The 21,310-nt window shown below is 35.7% G+C and overlaps 1 long non-coding RNA gene across 4 annotated transcripts in view; it reads right to left on the bottom strand.

Moving 5' to 3' along the window:
• Positions 1-21,310, bottom strand: part of LOC120590409 (uncharacterized) — a 672,254-nt gene that overhangs the window by 200,958 nt on the left and 449,986 nt on the right. For 3 of the 4 annotated variants that reach the window (XR_005649711.1, XR_005649714.1, XR_005649713.1), the window contains one exon: positions 18,502-18,584. This is a non-coding gene — a long non-coding RNA (uncharacterized LOC120590409). Of the gene's footprint in view, positions 1-14,831; positions 14,885-16,485; positions 16,541-18,501; positions 18,585-21,310 lie in introns of those variants that run through there. The other variant, XR_005649712.1, reaches the window with a different exon arrangement.

Here is a 21,310-nt window from a genome sequence, read left to right on the forward strand (position 1 = left end):
CAGAGAAGCCAAGTAGAGCAGTATGAGGTGACTCATAGATTAGAAATAGCAGAAAACAAAACAAAACAAAGCAAAGCAAAGCAGAACAAAACAAAACAAAATAAAACAAATCAGTAAAGGGAAGGCAATGTAATCTGATCCAGGACCCTGAGGCAGAGAAGAAGAGGGAGAAATGCTCTGTCTTCTTCCTTTTTCACCTTCTAATCTTCTCCTAGTGTCTCCCATTGGCTGAAACCACTCAAGAGCCAGCTGACACAGAGGCTGGAAACTTCTGCCAACTATAATCAGCCTCTCCACGCTGTGATTCAGAAAAGGCAGGGAAGGGTGATGGGGCTGAAGGCAAAGAGGCCAAGACTGGTTCACAAGGGCAACCTTGGGGTAAGTGCAGGCTGTGCAGAGTCTGTGTTCCACAGCGCCATCATGTGGCAGCAGGACACCATGGCAAAAGGGGACTGATAAGATTCTGGTTCTCTCTTGGTTTTAACATACACCAGTGTTCTTGGACCATCCATATGGGAGATGTGGGATATCAGGGAAGAACTCAACAGATAATATTATATTTCCTGTCCAGAAGGTATATAAATACTTGTTCAATTAACTGACAAAGTAAATTATATTTGAATGTAATTGAAATCCAAGCTGTGAATGAGATCATTTACATTACATGATAACATAATAATAATTGTACCTATTAATATTGAGTTCAGCATTAAACACTTTACATAAATTAGGTGACTTAATACTCACTACAACCTTGTGAGGGTATATATTACTACCTTATTTTACGTATAAGGAAACTGTCGTTTAGTGACTTGTGGAAAAGTCATACAACTAGGTAATAGCAAAGATAGATTTTTAATCTCATTTCACCTGGAATCCAAAATGCATGCTCTTAATCACTATGGTATTCTGCAAAGGAACAAAGAATGTTCTTTGCATCCCAATTAGAATGCAACCTGTTTCTTTCCACTAGAAGGGGTGGAGTCGAGTGCCCTGCAGTGGAGAAAAAATCCACATATCACTAATGCAATGCAATGTTATGAAATCAGTATCAGGACTATGATAATACAAAAAAATATTTGCACAATGTGTAGCAGCGATTGTCTTCTTAGCTTCTGCAATTGGATAATCTGGCACTAGTTCTGCTTTCCCCACTGCTGGAGAGAGGTTTGGTCTCAGAGAATGGAACAGTGGAAATGGGCTGAAACAAACCAGAAGAGAATTTGAGCTGATTATCCTGCAAAATATGTCTGAGCTCTGAGCTATTACACTATGAAAGATCCCCCAGGGATGATACAGAGAGAAGCCCCATTGCCTTTAGCTCCTCTGAGTAAGTGCTGTGTAAACACAACATATCCAGATGATGGTTATGACAGTATCCCATCAGCTAAGGATTAGTGATGGCTGCAGAAACAGATGGAGATGGTCTCTGGTAATAACGACCCCCAATGCAACACCATGGCAATATCACATACATTATCTTGTTTGAGTTTCTCAATGGTCCTGCAAAGGAGGCAGAACAGATACTATTATTCCTGTTTTCTAAATAAGAAAACTGAGTCCCAGAAAACAGAGGCAATTCACTGAAAAACATACAAGCTATCAGTAGAAGAACTGAGATTAGGGCCCTAGTCTTCGGGTTTAGACCTTATTGCCCTGCATTAAATTGAGGAAATGTGGTTGTGCTTTAATGTCTCTTTCATATCTGTCTGCGTCTTGAGGAGTTGAAATGACAGATGATTCCTAACACAAGTATCCTAAACACAAATTGAGGTTGCTGGGGCAGCAATATCTAATTTAGCTTCAGATGACAAGATTATTCTAGGGAAAGGCCACTTGCACATAAGGCAGAACCATGCGACAACAGGAAGGGAGCTATAGAATGTAGCAAAGGGACTTGCGTTGCACTTCACTCACCACGAGCCATTCATTTATAGCATCCAGGTATACCTAGCATTTAAATGTCACTCGTAGTATAGGTATGGGCGCTTGAGAAACTACAGTTACCTTTGCATGTACCCTTTCAGGCCTCATATGACCATTTTAGGGTCCTTAATCCTTTAAAAAGGGCTTCAACAAGAAGCAGTGACCTTGTGAGGAGGGGCTTGCCAGGCTGGGGCAATCCGAGAAGACTTGGTGAAAGAGAAGCTGGTACTTCACCTGCAGTATGGAGAATGTGCGGGAGCTAACCAGAGATCTTGGGCATGGCTTGGTCCAACACTGCCATTTTTCAGATCCTATTCACTTTAATCCAATAAACATTTATCAGATGTATATTTATCAACTTTCTCAGGAAACTGAGACTCAGAGAAGTTAAGATATTTTCACGATCACGCAACATGCTCATGGCAGAGCTGGGTTTACAAGGCAGGTCTCCTGACTCTCAGGAGAATATGATGCCTGGTACATCTCCCTACCCCTATTCCTCCAACCCACTGTCCCTCTCTCTTGGAACAAAGTAGCACTGAGGGTCCTTAATCACCTCATTTTACTTGTTGTTAATGCTAGTCATGCAAATGCCAGACATCGAGATCTGTCATATTTCATATACAGGTGGTATAGTGACTAACGATCTACATCATAATCATTAAGACTTGACCTAAAAATTAGCTGATTGAATTTGTCAGATCTGACTATGGTTTTATGAACCACAGTGAAATCACAATTCCATTTGACACAAATGAATACTGAAGCAGCTATTAACCTCAGGCAAGGCTAACCAACCTAATCCTGATGCTGCAACAGGCTGGATTCTTCGACTTGGAACTCAAACCTGGAGAGCATTTGCTGAGTCATCAGCAGTGCTTCCTATTTTGAGCACCTATTGTATACCAAGTATTGCATATCCTCTTACATATGTCACCATATGTAACACAACAAAATGAGAAATGTTATATTTGTTGCGCATGTGGGAAAGCTGGGACTTAGAAAAATTAAATAACTTGTCCAAAGTTGCATAGCTAGTTAAGTACAGGAAGTACAATTTATAGCAGTTTTGTTCTATTCCAAATCTAATGTTCTTTTTCCTGCTTTGGGCTGCCGGAGAAAGAACATTTCGAAAAAAAAAAGAAATAAAAATGCAGAACTGCAGATTTGGAAGAAACTTTATGTTGTAATTACATGGGGTTGGTGAGGGGGCCTAATAAATCTTCAATCACAGGAGTTGTCAGAGAAACAGGAAAAGCTGGAGCTAAGCTGGAGTGGGACTAGGACCAGCGTGTCAAGCAGGCTCAAGCTAGGCTCTGGTGTCCTGCTGTCAAGGGTAGTGACTAAGGACAGTTCATATAATCACTGTCATCAAAGCCATAGTAAGATACAATTTTATAACCCCTTTGAATTCAAAAAAAAAAAAAAAAAAAGAGAAGCCTTTCAATATACAAAGTTGTGAAGAAGGTGTGGATCAATAGAATCTCTTACAGTGTGCTGGTGAGAACGTAAATTGGCATAACCACTTTGGTAAATAATTTGGCATTACTTCACAACACAGAATGTTCATAATTTCACCCCCAGATATATCCAAGAGAAACACATTTACGTGGATAACAGAAAGCATGTTTAAGAATGTTCACAGCAGGACCGTCTATAGTAGCTAAACTCTGGACAAGATCCAAATACCATTCATTTTCAAATAGAAGGACAGATGAAATATGGTATATTGATATAATGGCATATTATACAGGAGTCAAAACAAATAACCTATGATTATATACAACTATATAGTATGTTAGCAATACACTATTAGATAGAAAGTCATCTCAAAAGATTATATCCTTCATGTTACCTTGTTGTGTTATAAAATTCAAACCCAGTAAAACAAACAAACACTTTAAATAAAGGGAAACATGGGATTGATGAATACAAGTTTCAGGTGTTATCTTGGGTTGGGGTGAGAGACAGTGGGCTGAGATAGGTGAGGACCATATACGTTGATGTAGATTTTATTTACCATGGCAGACTGCTGCAGTAATGGCCTTTGCGTGTCCATGCCTCCTTGTATCCACACCCTTGGTAGTACTCTCCCACATCGACTATGGGCTTCGTAAATGACTGACCCTGGGCTTGGTCAATGGGATAAAAGCAAATATGATGGAAGATGATTTGGAATATGCTTGCATCCTGAGTGTGGCCTCTCTTGATGATCCTGGAAATAACGCACCCACTGCCATGTGAATACATTTAAACTAGCCTGGTAGAGGAATATGGTCCCGCAGGCCCTGTCATCCCCAGCTGAGAACCAGTGCTAACAAATAGTCAGTGCCATTTTCCAAAGAGAGTAAGACTATCTTAGACCATCCAGCCAAACCTGCCCAGACCATAGGAACCATCCAGGTGAGCCCAGGCAAATTGCTGACCCACAGAATTATGGACTAATAAATCATTGTTATTTTCAGTCACTGAGTTAAGGGGTAGTTTGTTATATGGCAAAACCTAACCAATTTTATATAGGGTGGTGATTTATTTTATAGCAAACATACAAATAACCTTGTGTGAACCAATGAGGACAGTGTATACTGTGAACTAAGAGTTATGATTAATCCAATTCTACCCACCTGAGGCTCATTTAAAAATAAACAGTAACAACAAACCAGAGCTCATCTATTAGCGTGATGAATATATCAGCCTGAGAACCAGTCTTCCCATCTAGAATCCTTTGCTCTTTGTGGCAGACTGCTGATTGATAACCCTCCCCCGAACACTCAATTCATTCTATGACTAAATCCTCACTAATGAGCATGAGAAAGTGATATGTGCAGATTTCAAGTCATCTCAATAAAGACTCTTGTCTTGGACACTCTTCTCCCATTTCCTTTCCACTGTCTCGAAATGGCAAGGGCTAGAAAATCTCAGATACCAATTTTGAGGATATTGCACCTGCCTTATTAGCTTGGGTCCCTGGTGGCTTGTGAACTCAGAGACTGCTTATTCTATTTAACCTGAATTGCTACATGAGCGAGAAATCAATTTATATCTTGTCTGAAACACTGTAATTTGTGAATCTCTGTTACAGTGTACTTCAGTTTTTGTTCCAACTAAGAAACTCTTCCATCCCAATCCTAACAATAAGCTATGGTGCTCTTCCTGATATAGAATTTTTTTAAATAAATGCTTTTACTGTTTTTGTTTATTAGAAAACTTCAAACAAAACACACGAAAAAAACACATAGATATAAAAAATATAATTCCTGAGGAAACCACTGGAATGTATTATTCCATATATTTTAATACACCTAAAATTATACATGCCTAAAGTGACGAGATTGTACTCTTTACACTATAGTACAATCTGTGTTTTATTTAATAATATATTATGAATATCTTTCCATATCTTTCCATACACAAAATCTATATAGTAGTCCATTTAATGGATGTACAATATTTTATTTTAAAAACCTTCTATGTGGCTGTTTTCAACTTTTCACTGTTTCATAAAAAAAAGTCAGGAACATTTTTACATCAATGTCTTTTTTTGCACTTATCCAAATTTTTTCCTTAAGATACTTTTTAGGAGAGGAATTTCTGGGACAGAGGATGTTAAATACATGTAATACATCCCTTATCTTGTGAAATGTTTTAAAGATTCTCCATTTCCCTTAAGATAATGTCTACATTCCAAATGCCTGACATATTCTAGCAGAGCTCTTCTTTATTAAGCTTACACCAGCCCTTTAAGCCTTGTCTTCCACTCTCCAAAGCACTCTGTGTTTAAGTTGTGATGATGACAGCTTTCCATTAAAGACATCAAACTTTGTCCACCTCATGTTTCTCCTTAGGTCTTTAATTATTTTATTTTGCCTGTTCCATATGTGATACACACACACACACACACACACACACACACACACACACACACACACACCTATCACCTATTGTGAGCAAATTCTTTTTGTTCTTGAAGATTCAGCTCCACATTATCTTTTCCAGAAAGCCTTTCATTAGTTTCTCTCAGCTTGATCACGTCCCCTATCTCCTTTACTTCTATAGAAATGTTTTACCTAGTTTTATTTATCATAGCACTTATCACATTCCGCAATGCTACTTATTGTGTTTACTTATTTTCCTGTCTAGACATGTTATCATGAGAGCAGAATGTATTTGTCTTTGAATTCTTCTCAGAATGGCAGCTGGCACCTAGTAGGCATTCATGAAACTACTCATATACCTTGGTTTTTCCCACACTTTCTGGGTGATGTTGTCACCAAGATTTATTTTATGTCCTTCTAAATAATATTTCAGTGTCTGTCAATATCTCTCTGGCTATATTAATATTGGTTTTGACACTAGGGTGAGTCTAGGGCTGCATAAACAACTCATCAGAGAATCTATATAAAACAGAGGAAATGAGTAAGGCAGGAGTTGAAACTTAAAGTCTGAAGATCATCATGAACCTAGCTCTAAACCTCCTAGATATTCCAAGGAAAACTGAGGATTCAAGATGTGTCAAACCTTCGGTGAATGGCTACTCTCCTATGATACGAGAATATTGTGTGTTGTTGGTTAGAAGGGGTTTGTTTAAAATATAAGCAGGAGGTCTAGGCCATTTCTTGATGTTGGAGGACCAGTCTCTATACTATGGACTACCATTCCTCCTTCCATTTACATGGCACAACAATTAAGCTAAAATAATGGGCCATATGTTAACCTAAGTAAGATTACTCTGGCCACAGACTGTTATGTCTAGAAGCAACCTTTGAAAATCACTAGGTCATTTTTCAGATGAAGAAACTGAAGCCTAGAGAGAATAAGAGATTTTCCTAAGGACACATAGTGAACATGCGTAGAGCCAGGATTAGATACTAGGTATTTACTACTCCCTAACCTATGGCACCATCCAGCACTTTCTGATGAGATAGAAAATTTTAGCCTCTCTTTTTTCTCTTCTATGAAACCAAGTAAAAGTTACTCCAAACACACCATACTGCTTTTTCTCTAATTATCATGAATGAAATGAAGTGCTTCTATGACAACATGGATACACCTAGAGAGTATTATGCTAAATTAAATAAGTCAGACGGAGAAAGACATATACCAATACCACATGGTTTTACCTATATGTGGAATCTAAAAACAAAACAAACAAAAAAATGAACAAACAAAATAAAACAAAAACAGACTCATACAAACAGAGACCAAAGGGACGGTTGCCAGAGGGGGATAGGTGGTTAATAATATAGTGATAAATTTGTACAGCGACAGATGAGTACTAAAATTTGTCATGTGATCACACCGTAAGGTATAAAAATATCAAATCACTATATTGTACACCTGAAAGTAATATTATATTGTATACCAACATACTTAAAAAATTAGTTCTAGGAAAACAAGAATTTAGATTAAGTAGATGTTATACATATCAATAGAATCAATAATATCATTCATACCAACAGATATTTCAAAAAAGCAAATTCACTAAAACCTAGTTTACTTAAAAAATTTGTGAAGACAATCATTAAAACTTTGATAATCTAGAAAGTTCAACAACAGTTGTTCAATGAATTTCCCAAGTGCTTATAATGTGCTGGTCACTGTCCTAGGGTGTGTGGACACCAAGAAAAGCATCCTGAAACATTACTAAGTTTCAAATTTCTCACACTAAATAGTAATTAGTATTGAAGAAGAAAACTCCTGATAATATGCATATTCTCACTGTTATTATCTTGGTGCATTAGAACAACTTGAATCATCTTGCTGCAGTGAGTAAATTAATAAATATCAGTGTGTTAAGGAACCCATCAGAATTCAGTCATTGAACTTGGGAAAATCTTTTAACATGTTATACTTCCATGGATATACCTATTATAGAACGTTAGAATTTATAGAACTCTCGGGGATCATCTAACTAACCACTCATATAACAGATGAAAAAAGTTAAGTCCCTACAACACTAATTTGTACCAGATCCTAAATGTTATTTAGCGTGAGAGCCAGGATGAGGTCCCAGGTTTTTGAATTCTCACCAATTCCCTTTCTACCAACATTATACTAGTTTCTGGGGATGGACAGACTATGATGGTCTTCATTATACCCTCCTCCTGGTATTGATGTCTCTGTGTAATCCTCTTTCGTTGAGTGAATGGGACCTGTTAATAGCTTTTAACCAATAGACTATGACAAAAATTATGGAATGTCACTCCCTTGTTTAAGTTATATTATATAAGATTCTCTCGTTAGTAGATTCTCTTTTAACTCTATCAAAAATCTTAGTAAGCTTAAAGCAGATTCTTCCTTAGTCCTATTTCTATGTGACAAAGGAGCCCAGCCAACATCTTGATTTCAGCCTTGTGGGACCCTAAGCAGAGGACACAGATGAACTGTGCTTGGAGCCCTGACCCACAGAAACTATGAGATAATAAATGTATGATGTTTAAGCTGCTAAATATGTGGCAGTTTGTTGTACAGCATATAATACACTAAGTCTCCAATAGAAATATCTAGAATTTCAATAAATCAAGTTACTAAAACTATGTAATGTGATTGCAGTCATATGTTAAAAACAACACAAAATATTTTAAGTCTTTAAAATATATGATAATTGTATTTATTCATGATTGCCAAAACTTGGAAGTAATCAAGATGGCCTTCAGTAGGTGAATAGATAAACTGTGATACATCCAAATAATGAAATATTATAGAATGTTATAAAGAAATGAGCTATCAAGTCATAAAACACAGGGAAGAATATTAAATGCATATTATTAAGTGAAAACAGCCAATCTCAAAAGGCTATATACTGTATGATTTCAACCATATGACATTCTGGAAAAGACAAAACTATTGAGACAGTAAAAAGATTAGTGGTTCACAGGAGTTAGAGGGGAGGGAGGGATGAATAGGCAGGGCACAAAGGATTTTTTTTTGCAAGGCGAAACTATTCTGTATGATGCTACAAGGGTGGAAACATATCATTATAAAATGTTTTAACAAACCCATAGAATGTAAAATACCAAGAATGAACCCTCATATAAACAATGGACTTGGATGATAATGATGTGTCGATGTGGGTTCATCAATTGTAACAAATATACCATTGTGGTACAGGATGTCTAGAGTGGGGGAGGTTGTGTGCATTTAGGGACAGAGGGTATATGCAAACCCTCTGTATTTTCTGTTCAATTTTGTTATGAACCTAAAATTGCTCTAAAAATAAAGTTTACTAATTTAAAAAGTCAAATTATTTTGAATCTTTGAATAGAGTTAAGCAAGTGAATGATGAACTCAGGAATAAAAAGTAAAAGTAAATGCACTAGAAATGAGTTGCAGATATCAGTGGACTATGGAAAAAGTAACTTAACTTTAGTGGCTAGATAGAGGTATGAGATCAGAAGAAAATGAGAATCAAATGAAAAACACAGAGATAAATGTATCAGCAGGAGACAGCCCAAGTGCCAAATGTTAGAAATGGGTTCAAGTGACTAAAGGTCAAGGTAGAAGGTACAACCTCTGGATTTACCTCTTTGTGTGACAGCCATGTAATTCATATTACTTAAAACTGCATGAGGACAGGTACCTGCCATCAGGACTCTTCCATCTACTTTCCACCAGCTGGATAAACACTTGTATAATTCCAAAGATAACATGAAGGGTGGTGGAATGTTCATTTTTAAAGCAATAAGAGAACAAGAGCATCTAGTTATGAAAAGGAGTCAATAAGGAGATAGACAAGGGCATCTCATCCCTGATGAGAAGTAGGAAAATTCAGGAAGAGGTGTCCTCAGCTTTGAAAATTGGCATCTAACTTAAGAGTTCTGAGTGTGAGCTGATGTTCAATTCAGAGGAAATTCTAATGGCTGGAGAGGCACAGATTGCAAACTACCCACGACTGGCAGAGAAACTATATGCTTCTGCCTTGATACTATCTGTAGACTAGGAAGATAATCAAAAGAGAATCGGAAAGTACAGTATAAGACCATCCAATAGGAACACAGTGATAAAGCTTGGTTCTTGCTCTCAGAAACTCAAGTTTCAAGGAGAGAGAAAAATAGTTAACTAAATATACTACATGGCATTCTATAATGGGTATTATATAGCAGAGAAATGAACAATATACTATGGTAACATAGAAGAGCATTTAATTTTGAAAAGTGTCAGGATCTGGCTATGCCATTTAGACTCACGAGAGAAATGAATTTTCCTGACTTCTAGGCTTTCGCTGCCAACCAGAGCAATGGGACTTAATAATCTCATTGTTCAGTGTGTTCAAGTCTAAACTGAAACATTTATTAGCAAGTCACTTTGGGTAAACCACCTAACCTTTGTGAAACTCCTTTAAAATTTTTTTTTATATATATAAAATGGAGCTAATAATAATATCTATTTCATTAGTTGTACCCTAGCAAAGTGTGCTGAGTCAAATCCTATTTAGCAGTGTTGGTACGAGGGTCACTTGGAACAATGACTCTTGAATGCATTTTGAAAATGGCAAAGCACTATACAAATATAAATTATTGATACCATTCTTAAATTTTATTATTTAATATTCAACATAACAAATTCAAATTTATGTTCCTTAAGGGCTAGAAGGATGTATTTTTATTTCTGCCACTTCTCCCTTTTATACAATGTAATACATAACGCCATGCTTTGAATATAGAGTCTTTTCAGTAAAATCGTTGCCTGAAGACTTGCCTTTTCTCTCTGAGATATCAGGGGGCTTAACAGGTTGAGAACTGTTTACAGACATGAGCTACTATGTCACATTTTAGGATACAGATACAATCCAATGTTCCTGGTCAAGAGAGAAAAAATGCTAATGTTATAATATGTATTATATTTAATACATATTCATATGAAGTCATACGAATATTCATATATGTACATACAGCTACCTATATGTATGTATAAAAGCCTAATGCCTTTTCTACAATTACAAATAGTTGCTAAAATTGATCTCAGCTATGCTAAACTAGTTGTAGTCCCAAATAGAGTAGAACTGAATAACTCTGCAACTAGATAAAACTATAAAATGTTGGTATGAATCTCTTATTTTATTTATTTTTGTGAACATATTTCTTCATCTTATATGCAGGGAATGTACTTCTTAATTTGCCAGGCAATTAAAATGTGCTTTGATAAAGAGTAAAAAAGATTCAGCATTATCTCTGAGGACAAATACGCATTCCTTAATGTAACGGTCTATTTAAACTGTGGTTTGATTAACGTCAAATTCTCAGAAGTGTATTTAAGGAATAAACAGGGTTATCATACTAGGAATTTTTATCAAAAAGGATCAGTTCTTGTTTTACTTCAACCATCTATCTTTGTAGATGGTAATGTTTTCATACCTTTACAACATTTTATAAATAAAGCTCTTTTGAAACCTTTTAAAAGATGCTTAATAAAGTAGTGAAACCAACATTTTTTTTTTTCACCAACTGTTCATAGTAACTAGGAATGGTCTGCAGAGAAATAGGTAAATCACTTCCTTTTAAGTTTGCTCAGAAGGAATAGATGATTAGATTCATTTTTTCATAACTGTTTTCATTTGAACACAAATTCTCCCTTCATAAATGTGAGCCAAGGCTGATGCTATAAAGAGCAGCAAACCAAAGGAAAAACAGTGAGACACTATTTCAGGTTGAAGGGAATATACAAAAGAGGCTGAATTCCGAATCTGAAAACTTGGGATCAAATTTCTACCTTCATGTAGTAATTGGGTCCTTTGGAAAGATATTTAAGCACCAGAAGTTTAATGATCTCAATCATAATTTTTCTGTCTATAAAACGGGTAATATGAAAATCTCCCTTTCTTGTTTCACAGGGTTCTATATAAATTCAAAAAAAGATCATTATCATCATTGTTAACTTTTTTTGAATGCTTCCTGTGAATCAAAAATAGATAGAACATACATTATATGTATTAGGGATCCACTAATAACTACGACAGTCCTATAAGTTATATCCTATCTGTATTTTGCAATCAAAGAAACAGAGTGTTAGGGAAGTTAATAGACTTGCCCAAGTTTACAGGTAAATAAATGGTACAGCCAGAATTCAAATTCAAGCAAATACTGAGTCTGTGCAGTTAACCACCACAAAATACCACCTCCTATGATCATGGATATAGATACACTTAGGAAATCATAAAACAGTAGGTAGATGTATATGTTACTATTTTCAATTTAATTAGGGGCTTACAATGAGTTAAAATACATAGCAGGATGACTGCTATTTAGCAAGAACTTTGTAGATGGTGTTTAAAACAATGTAAACCCTGATTTATATTATATGTTAACACCTCGCAAGAAGAGAGACTACTTTATCAGTCTACCACCTACCTATAAAGGTAGAGTCAGATATATAGCACTATCTTCTTACCTCTTCTGAACCTCTATAACTCCTTTCCCTTTCCCACAATATGAATATTATGCCGATTTATATCCTAGGTTGGTAACTAAACAGAACCCTCCTAATTTTTTTCTGCAAATATTTACTGAACAACTACTATGACTTAGTTCACTGTCTGGTGTGTATATTCACGTATGCGAAAACTCTCCATACAAGAATATAAAGTAATTATGAAGCTAAGTGTCTATGAGACTTCAGAGAAAGGGCCAAGAATCTTGAGGGAAGTATTAGATTTCTCTAGGAAGAGAAGATGGTGAGAATATTCCAGATTGTGGACCATTACATGCAAAAGTAAGAAGACCAAAGAGAACAGGGTATATTAGACCTGAGGGCTTTGATGGGCTTAGGCTCAAGGCCATCACGTATGGGCCAGTGTGATTGGGAAATAGGTGACATGGAGGGATGCGATGGGAGAGATACCTGGGCCGGATAAGGCCAGGAATTACAGGCCACCCACTCAAAATGCTGGTGCCCTTATCTATTTGCTTGAAGTGTCCTATGAAATACCATCAGGAGAAAACCTGATGTGACCCTGAAATAAGCAAAGTCACAAAGGGCCTATGGAATCTGCTAGTTTTTAAAATTGCAGCACTGTCTGCAACTTGTATTCTCTACTCTACTCAGGACCATGGTTGAAAGGAATTACCTTCTAATTCTGTGTACCTGAAAAATATCTGTAGAATGTATATGATTAAAGTCCCTTTTCTGATTGCGAAATAGCCAGTTCTTTATCAGTAGTTTATCTTGCTATAAACAAGAAGAACTATCAGTAGTTCTTCTTCAGTAGTTTAGGCAGAATATGTGCATATGGTCTCAACTTTCATTTCAGTGTTGATCCTACCAAATCTCATGTTGACAGGCCTGAAACATCAGGTCTGGGCTTTGGGTTAATGCTGTGCTTCAGGGTCCCCATAGTCTGAAAGCCTATAACTTAGGGAGAGAACCCAAGATAAACTTGCCTGACAGAGCACATTCAGAGTCCAGCTTGCTCTAGCATGGCAGCGACAGATCAGCCCTACTAATAGAAGTAATAGTTCTCATTTATCTATAATCGAATATAACTAGAAGACACAGGCTGAGAAGATATATCAAGGTGAGGGGAACTTCAGCTTCACTTTTTTTTCATAATCTCAGAAGTATTTCACATTTTGAGGAAAGTCACTCCTTAAGAAGGGAACGGCAAAAGAGAGTATCCTAACCACCGTGCCAAGTATTATGCAGAAACTTTCTCATAAAAAGTCTCATTTAATCTTCATAGTTTGGTAAGGTATTATAATCTCACTTTACAGATGAAATTGCGGGCCTTTGAGAGGCTGAGAGGATTGCTTATGGTTAATCAATGACAAATCCAAAATGTGTCATACTGTATCCTGACTCTATTGGTCTGCAAAATACTCATATAGTTAGTTAGGGCATAGTTAGGGCCTTAAACGAAACGATTTTAAACCATCTTGAACCAAATCTCTGAGATGTAGCTTCAAATACATTTGTTATGCCTGCTTAGAACCTTTACCATTTAACTGTGGACAATTCTATTCAATGATAAGTTCTTGAGTAACTTTTATGTGCCAAATATCATGCTAGATGATCGGAGACCAAAGTTTTGTACCCAATTATTTGTTTAGTTAGTCAACATATATTAATCACCTTCTCTGCCAAGCAATCAAGTAGATTCTTGGAGCAGAATAGTGAATAAAACAGCTATAATTGCTGTAATGATTTATAGCCTAATGAAGCTCATTCATTTTGGAGGTGGTAATTCTATGCCTTCAGATGATAGCACATGCTCCTTCAATTCTGGTTAAGGTGAGAGATTTTTACTGACCCATACACACTTATTCACATGGGCCCTAATATCACATGTGTATAAGACATTGTTAATAAGATGAAAGTTAGAGAAAGAAAAAAAATCTAGATTTGATCCTCTGATCAAATATCTTTCAAAATCTAGTAATCCATCTCAACAATAAATGCTCAAGAGCTATACATAAGAAAGTATTTTCAATAAGAATGCATTCACCAATTCTTATCCTTAAGGAGCATTTCCTATGGAGGAAAATCATCTCAAAGTGGTAGTTAGTCATTAACCATGGAATACTTTCATCCATTGTTTCTGCTAGGTTTCTAAAAATGTTACTGAGAAAATAGGACCTAAGCAATGAGGAGTTAACCCCAATCCAAATTAATAATAATTTTTTAAAAAATGAACAAAGCCAGCAGTGGCACAGGGATGCAAAATTTAATGCATTATCTATTTACAGAGTGTGATCTAATGTAAGAGTGCAAAAGATAGCTCTTGATATAAAGAGACAGCATGTTTATTTAATGAGCACATACAGTGAATGTCTTTCCTATGAAACCATACAATATATTTCTCATCCATGCATTATACTTAGCTGGGTAGAAAAATAATTATGAGAAGGATCTTAATATATTTAGAGTAAATGGGTTCTGGGAAAGTTGTCTAAGAGGAAAAGATAGAGGTGCAACTTACACGTTACTTTCAGAGACTGATGATGAATTTCTTGGAGTCATCTACTTGCTATAAACAATAATGGAAATTGTTATCTCGGCTCTTTAAGCTTGCAGAGCCATTAAAAGAAAGCCAGTGGACATGGGAGCGTTGACCGGGATGGGTCACGAGGAAACTTTCTGGCGTGATGAAAATATTTTGTATCTTGATAGGGCTGGAGGTTACATAGGTACATGCATTTGTCAAAAACAATGGGACTATGCATTTTAGCTTTGTGCAAATTTTATTTGTAATTTGCATAGAGCTTAAATAAAAATACAAATTAAAAAATTAAAATTACACTTAGCTAGTAAAAGAAAAGAAATCATGCTTATTCCTCAAGACTCTTATTTGTATCTTATTTAGACCCTATGTCTCACACTTTATAGAAGTGACTGAAGATGATCGAATATGAATCTGTTGCTTACTCTGAACAATGTCCAATGTCTTATGCCATGACCATATCTTATGGCTGAGATGGAAGAATAGTGGTATTATTGTGTGTATGTGTATGTGTGTGTTTGCTAGCATTGTAAGTATTCATGTGCTTGCGTCCCATTCCTTCTTTGAATCCTAGCTACTCCACCTTACTCATAGAACTCTGGTTTAGTTCAGTTGACACCACATATTTGAAAGAGTTTCAAAAACTGTTTGCAGTAATGAGCTGTGTTCAAATCTTTTTTTTTTTTTCTCTTATTCAAAACAGTATGTGTAGAGGGTATATAAGTAGGGAGGCAAGCACTCCTGGATTGTCTATTAACTTTCCTTCCCTCAAAATGTTTAGGGTTCATATTACACATCTAATATTCCAGTGGATAATGACATTTCTGGGTGTTCCTTCCTTCTTCAGAATCAGTCAGAAGAGGTGCTCTATCATCTGAATATACATATATCAACTGAGTGCCTACAATGTACAATTTCTTGCAGAGACTCTGGAGATCTGGATCTCATATTTTTCAGGAACCAGGCTAAAGGTCAACACTACTGAGATGAACTACATAACCATTTTCCTCTGACTCCAAGTATGTCTTCTACACTAAGCCTGTGCCCCCAACTTCAACGAGCTGAATGAGCTCCTCATCTATGGAGACTGCAAGAACAGTGTTTCTCCTCTAAGACTGAACTCAGTCTGCTGAAAGGGGTGTAGTGAATGCTTTTCAAGCAAATAAAGCACTGGGGGAGGCAGGGGTGTGTCGCCCTAGTTCTTCCAGAAGTGTTTCCATTGCTCAGGTGTGGGAAGTTAAAATATTATTTCTAATGACAATTTTTCTTCCATGAAGATTGTCTGTAAAGCAATTGCTCTTTCATACCTTTATAGAAACCAGAAGAGTTTTAGTTTGACTTGGGGAGTGCATTGAACCTATTCTTGAGGATAATTAAAAGAGAGTGAAATAACGATTGGAAATATAAACATAGAATAAGAGTAGAAGTGTGTGTGTGTGTGTGTGTGTGTGTGTGTGTGTGTTGATAAAGTATTGAGGAAAATAAAGGCACAGCAGGAGCATCTGTGAGCCAAGAAAGACCTCGTAAGACCCAGGTAAGAAAGGCTAAGAACATATGCTTTGACTAGATCTTCTCAGTAGCTGAGCTCAGAATAACCCTGGTTTTCTAAAGTATGCCTAGCTACTTACCAATCAGAACTTTTTCCATCTTAAGTATTCATCATTCTTAGATGTTTTAAAACAACTGTGAAAAGAGACGTTCAAATATTCTAGTCACAAAAACAGAAAGACATATTTGTGTGGAGGAGAAACTAACGCCTCTGGCTATGCATCATGTCCAGAAAATAAATGTACAGGGCTATCCTAGAAACCGCAGGGGAACGAAATCCTAAACACTTTCATGAGGTAGTAAATGAAAATTAATTGCACAGAAGCCATTATTTTTCATTTAGGATGCATAAAATATCATTAGTCCTATTTATATTGAGTGTTCTGTCATTACTATTTTATTTTAGTAAACATAAAAATAAAGTCTTTCAGAGATTTTACTTCTGATATACTTCCCACTAATTTCTTTTTTTTTTCATAATGTCTCAAGTTCTTGTAATATGGCGATTTTTCAGAAACCTAATTCGAATGGTTGTATTGTATTTTACAAACATATACTGTTGTTGTTACAGAAGTAAGAATTATGTATTGTGATGAATATGAAAGGAATTACAGCTTAAAACCTTCCTTGGCCTCAAGTTCCTTATCTTCAAAATTAGTGCATGCAAAGGAAGTTATTAAAGCCTCTTCCCCTCTTAACTTCCCAGTCTATTCGCATTTCTTACATCTCTAAGCCCAAGGAAGCAACTTTAGGGACAAAGACCTCCAATTCTTTCCTAGTAAGTTTTCAAAATTAAGTTTATATCTAGAGAGTGTGAAATCATTTGAAAAATAATTGGTAGACAATTAGAAAAAACAATCATATTTTCATGTCACTCCATTTATTCCCTTTTTTTTTGAAAGTAACCAATTCTGAATTCCTTAGCAAGACATTGCTCTAAACTACCTTTCCAACCCACCTTTTCTATTCATCCTGCAACAGACAACTGGCTCATCTGTTCCACTAATATGTTGAGGATTGCCTCTCTATCATGTATTTGCTGATTCTTTTCTACCACTTAGGGAAGCCCTTCCTCTATCTGCCTATCTATAGTGTACTCTTCCTTCCTTTATGGTGAGAGCTCAAATGCCCACTTTCTTGGATCTTTCTAATTGGAACCAGACTTCCTTCTCTTTCATTCTCTAAGCATTTTATCTATCTTAGAAGCACAGCCTATTAATATTGAAATACTATTACATTCCTTTTAAAAAAATAGATTCAAGTATACAGTACATTGGTTAGACATTTATATAGTTCATGAAACAATCACCCTGATTACTCTATCTTCCCTCTGGCTCTACAAATAGACATTACCTTATTGCTGTCTGCATTCCCTGTGCCAATGCTCCCTATCCCCGTGACCTTCTATCAACTACTAATTTGTACTTCTTTAACCGTTCACCACTTCCATTCCTTTTTATATTAAAGTTAAAATATCATCTGATTTTCTTCTTCTTAGATTGAAGGCTCTTTGAGGGCTAAAATTAGACCTTGTTCATACTTACATCTCACTAATGGTTAGCAAAATACTTTTATAATGTCCTAAAAAGAGTACCGGAGTAAGAGTCAGGAATTTGAGGTTGCAGTTTTAGGCCCTTTAACAGCTAAACATGTGGCCATAGACCTCTATTATCTTGCATAATATAGGCATAAAAAGAATCTATTCCACATGAATAACTAAGTGTTCAAAAACTTTTAAAATTCTAAAATACTACATTACTTCAAGAATGAATGTTATTAATGTTGTCCTTATATTTTTATCATGGTCATCACTCGATAACTGTTAAATGTGTCTTACAGAATGAAAAGGCAAAAGTAGATAAGAAATGTCATATTTGAATTCACTTAGAATGGAATAAGTATACACACTTATTTTCTTTCTCTCTCAAAATTGTATTAAAACTAACTTAAAATAATTTTTTTTAGTCATTTAGAAAACAAGATTACAGAGACTAAAGAGGAGACAAGAGCAGAGAAGGGGTTTCTACAAATTTTTTGAAAACTGGAAGCATATAGGGAAGTAATAAATAGCATAAGTGAGCAGAGATCATAATTACCTCTAAATCTGGAGGGTGACATACCAAGGAGAATTCAGCAGATGCCCCTAGGATCCCAAGAAAAACTTGTAAGCTTGCAGCACCTAAGAGGGGGTCAATGAAGAGAAGAATGAGAATAAGGGACATGTAAAAATGATGTGCAGAGCTGTTATCCTTCATATTTCCTTCTATCTTCTGTACTCCTGTGACCAAGAGTTATCTCCTCTCCCTCTCCCTTCTCCTTCCATTCCTCTACATCCAGGAGACCAGAGATTCTAAGAAAAGAAACTTTGGAGGCTCTGGACTCCTGCACACCAGGCACAGGAGAGGATGTGAGTGAGATGTGGGCCCCAAAATAAAGGGCAATGAAGCAAGAGTCTGCATTTTGAACTCTAGATCCCCAAGTTACTTTTCATTCCCTGCTCCTAAATGCAAGAAACAAGATGTATCTCTTCAATGCTAGATGCTGGAGGATTCCTCTCTAGAAAAAAGTAGAGGAGAAAACCCAGGGATAAAACATACATATAATAACATATGGAAGTGTTGGTGGTGGGAGGACTGTTTGCCATCTCAAATCCCTGAAATGAAGCCCAGGAATCAAAGCCAACTCTTCCCTATTTCTCCTTCCTCCACTCAGAGAATCTTCAATCTGCTTTGTAGTGTCTGTTACTTAAATGTCAATGAGCGTCTACTGAAGGATTATCTTTAATACGAGGAGATTGAAACTGTGTTAGAAATAGAAATAGAAATAGAGATAAAGACAGAGAGAGAGAGAGAGAGAGAGAGAGAGAGAGAGCGAGCAAGAGAGAGGGGAAGAAAGAATAAATGGAACCCCAAAGAAACAGAAGCTGAAAAAAATTCCAAGTAAGCGGGAGAAAAAATGATAATGAATTCTTAAAAGAAGTACAAGATGTGATTTTTTTTTTTTTAAGTATAACTGGAGAAAAAGTAAAAGTTTTAGAAAATTTTCAAAAAATCCTCCAAGAAGTTGAACTAAAATGTAAACTTAGAAAGTTAGCATAGGAAATAAGAAATCAAACATCTAAAAAATAGGTATTTAACTGAGATTAAGAGTTTGTTTCCCTGAAATTATATAGTTTCATTTCCTGTTCAGCTTGATTGATTGAGACTTCCACTGATTAAACAACAACAACAAACCAATCCCACCTGTAAATCAGTTCACTTAAAACTTGCCTATTCTTTCCTATATAAGTATAAGGAAAAAAAAAAATTCTTCTAAGCCCCTCTAATCTTCAAATCTGAGTGTTCTTCTTGTTGTCATATTTTTAAAACAATCAATTTCCTTACTTTTTCCCCCCTTTGTCAGTAACGAGAAATCAGTTAGAAAGGAAATTATATAAATTGTCACATAAGCAAAGAACTCAAGTCTCCAGACTGTGGGCCAGAGTGCCCATCTCCGTAAGTGAAGAAACACCCACATCAAGGTCATGGGAATAAAGACAAGATCCTAAGAAGCGTTCATGGAGAACAAACAGTGAGTCACCTCCCCGTGATCTGGAATCAGCATGGAATCAGCCTTTTCCACAGCAATAATGAACTCTAAAATTCACCGAGTAATGTTTTTAAACTGATAAAGAAACACAATATCTAACTTGGTTGTCTACCCTTCGATGCATTTTCAATCTGATAAAAGAATAGAATTAAATAGATTTCCTATTAGGAAGTAATTTAATAGCTATAAGCATCCTCTAGTAATTTGAGAAATACAAAATATTAAACAGAAAATAATGTATATGATTCAGGAAATGGGACGTCTCCCTCAGGAGCAGGGTGCAGGAAGGCTTAGGATGACTGAATTAGTCATTCATACTTGAGCAGAAAAACAGAAGGCTCTGAAACAGAGGCTTCCATGTAGAAGAAATTCATACATCATTTGATTTTTTAAAAATAAATTTAGTAATTGGAAAACCTGTTGAAATATTTGTGAATAATTGGTGATAAATATATATAAAGTATAAATAAAAATGGTAATTTATTAAAATATATCAGAAATGAATCATAATATATAATTTGAAATGGCAGTGAACAACATTTACTCATCGTACTAATTATATTTTTATCAGACCCTTGGTTTAAAAAAATGCGATTAAACTATTTCTGGAGAATGAAAAAAGGGAAATATATAGGTAAGAAAGCCAAAACCTCATCTACTATAACATAAATAAAAACATCTAAAATGGATAAATCAAGAAATAGTAATATAAGCAATTTAGTTAGACAATTTATTTAGAGATTAACAGCAATAAAAACAGAGAGGTGAGTGGTTTAAAGACGTGTGAGTTCAAAAGTTAGAGAGGTGAGGTAAGGTATAATTTTTTTTCATTTCAGTCCTCTCAGTGCTTTTTAAATTCTTAAATCATGTGCACATGCCCATGTAGCAATTTTATGATAATAAAAATAAATTCATAAGAATTAAAATAAAAATATTCTATATTTGAGAAGCAAAAAAATATATTGCTATAAAACTTGGTCATTAAACTAGGGTTTCCCTTCAGCCTGTTCACACTACACAAGCTGTGGATTATGTGCACAGAAGCAATGACTTCATAGGCCATTGAGCATTTTTGAGTTTAAATAAATCTTCCACAATTGGAATGTCTGAGCAGTGGGAAGGAAGTTGGTAAAGGTTAGTGGAATGAAAACCCGAAAATTTCTAACTGTTGCTGCTCGTCTCTGGTACATGCCAGAATAGTTTCTTGCTTTTGGATTATTTATTTTGATTTTTGGTAATTCAGAAGAAAATTAAATGCTCAAAATAATAAGAATGCCGTAAATCAAAATAAAGCACCAGCTTAGAAGGAATACAAGA

The sequence above is a fragment of the Pteropus medius genome, unplaced genomic scaffold (assembly GCF_902729225.1).
Source record: "Pteropus medius unplaced genomic scaffold, Ma_sr-lr_union100, whole genome shotgun sequence".
NCBI classification, from domain to species: domain Eukaryota; kingdom Metazoa; phylum Chordata; class Mammalia; order Chiroptera; family Pteropodidae; genus Pteropus; species Pteropus medius.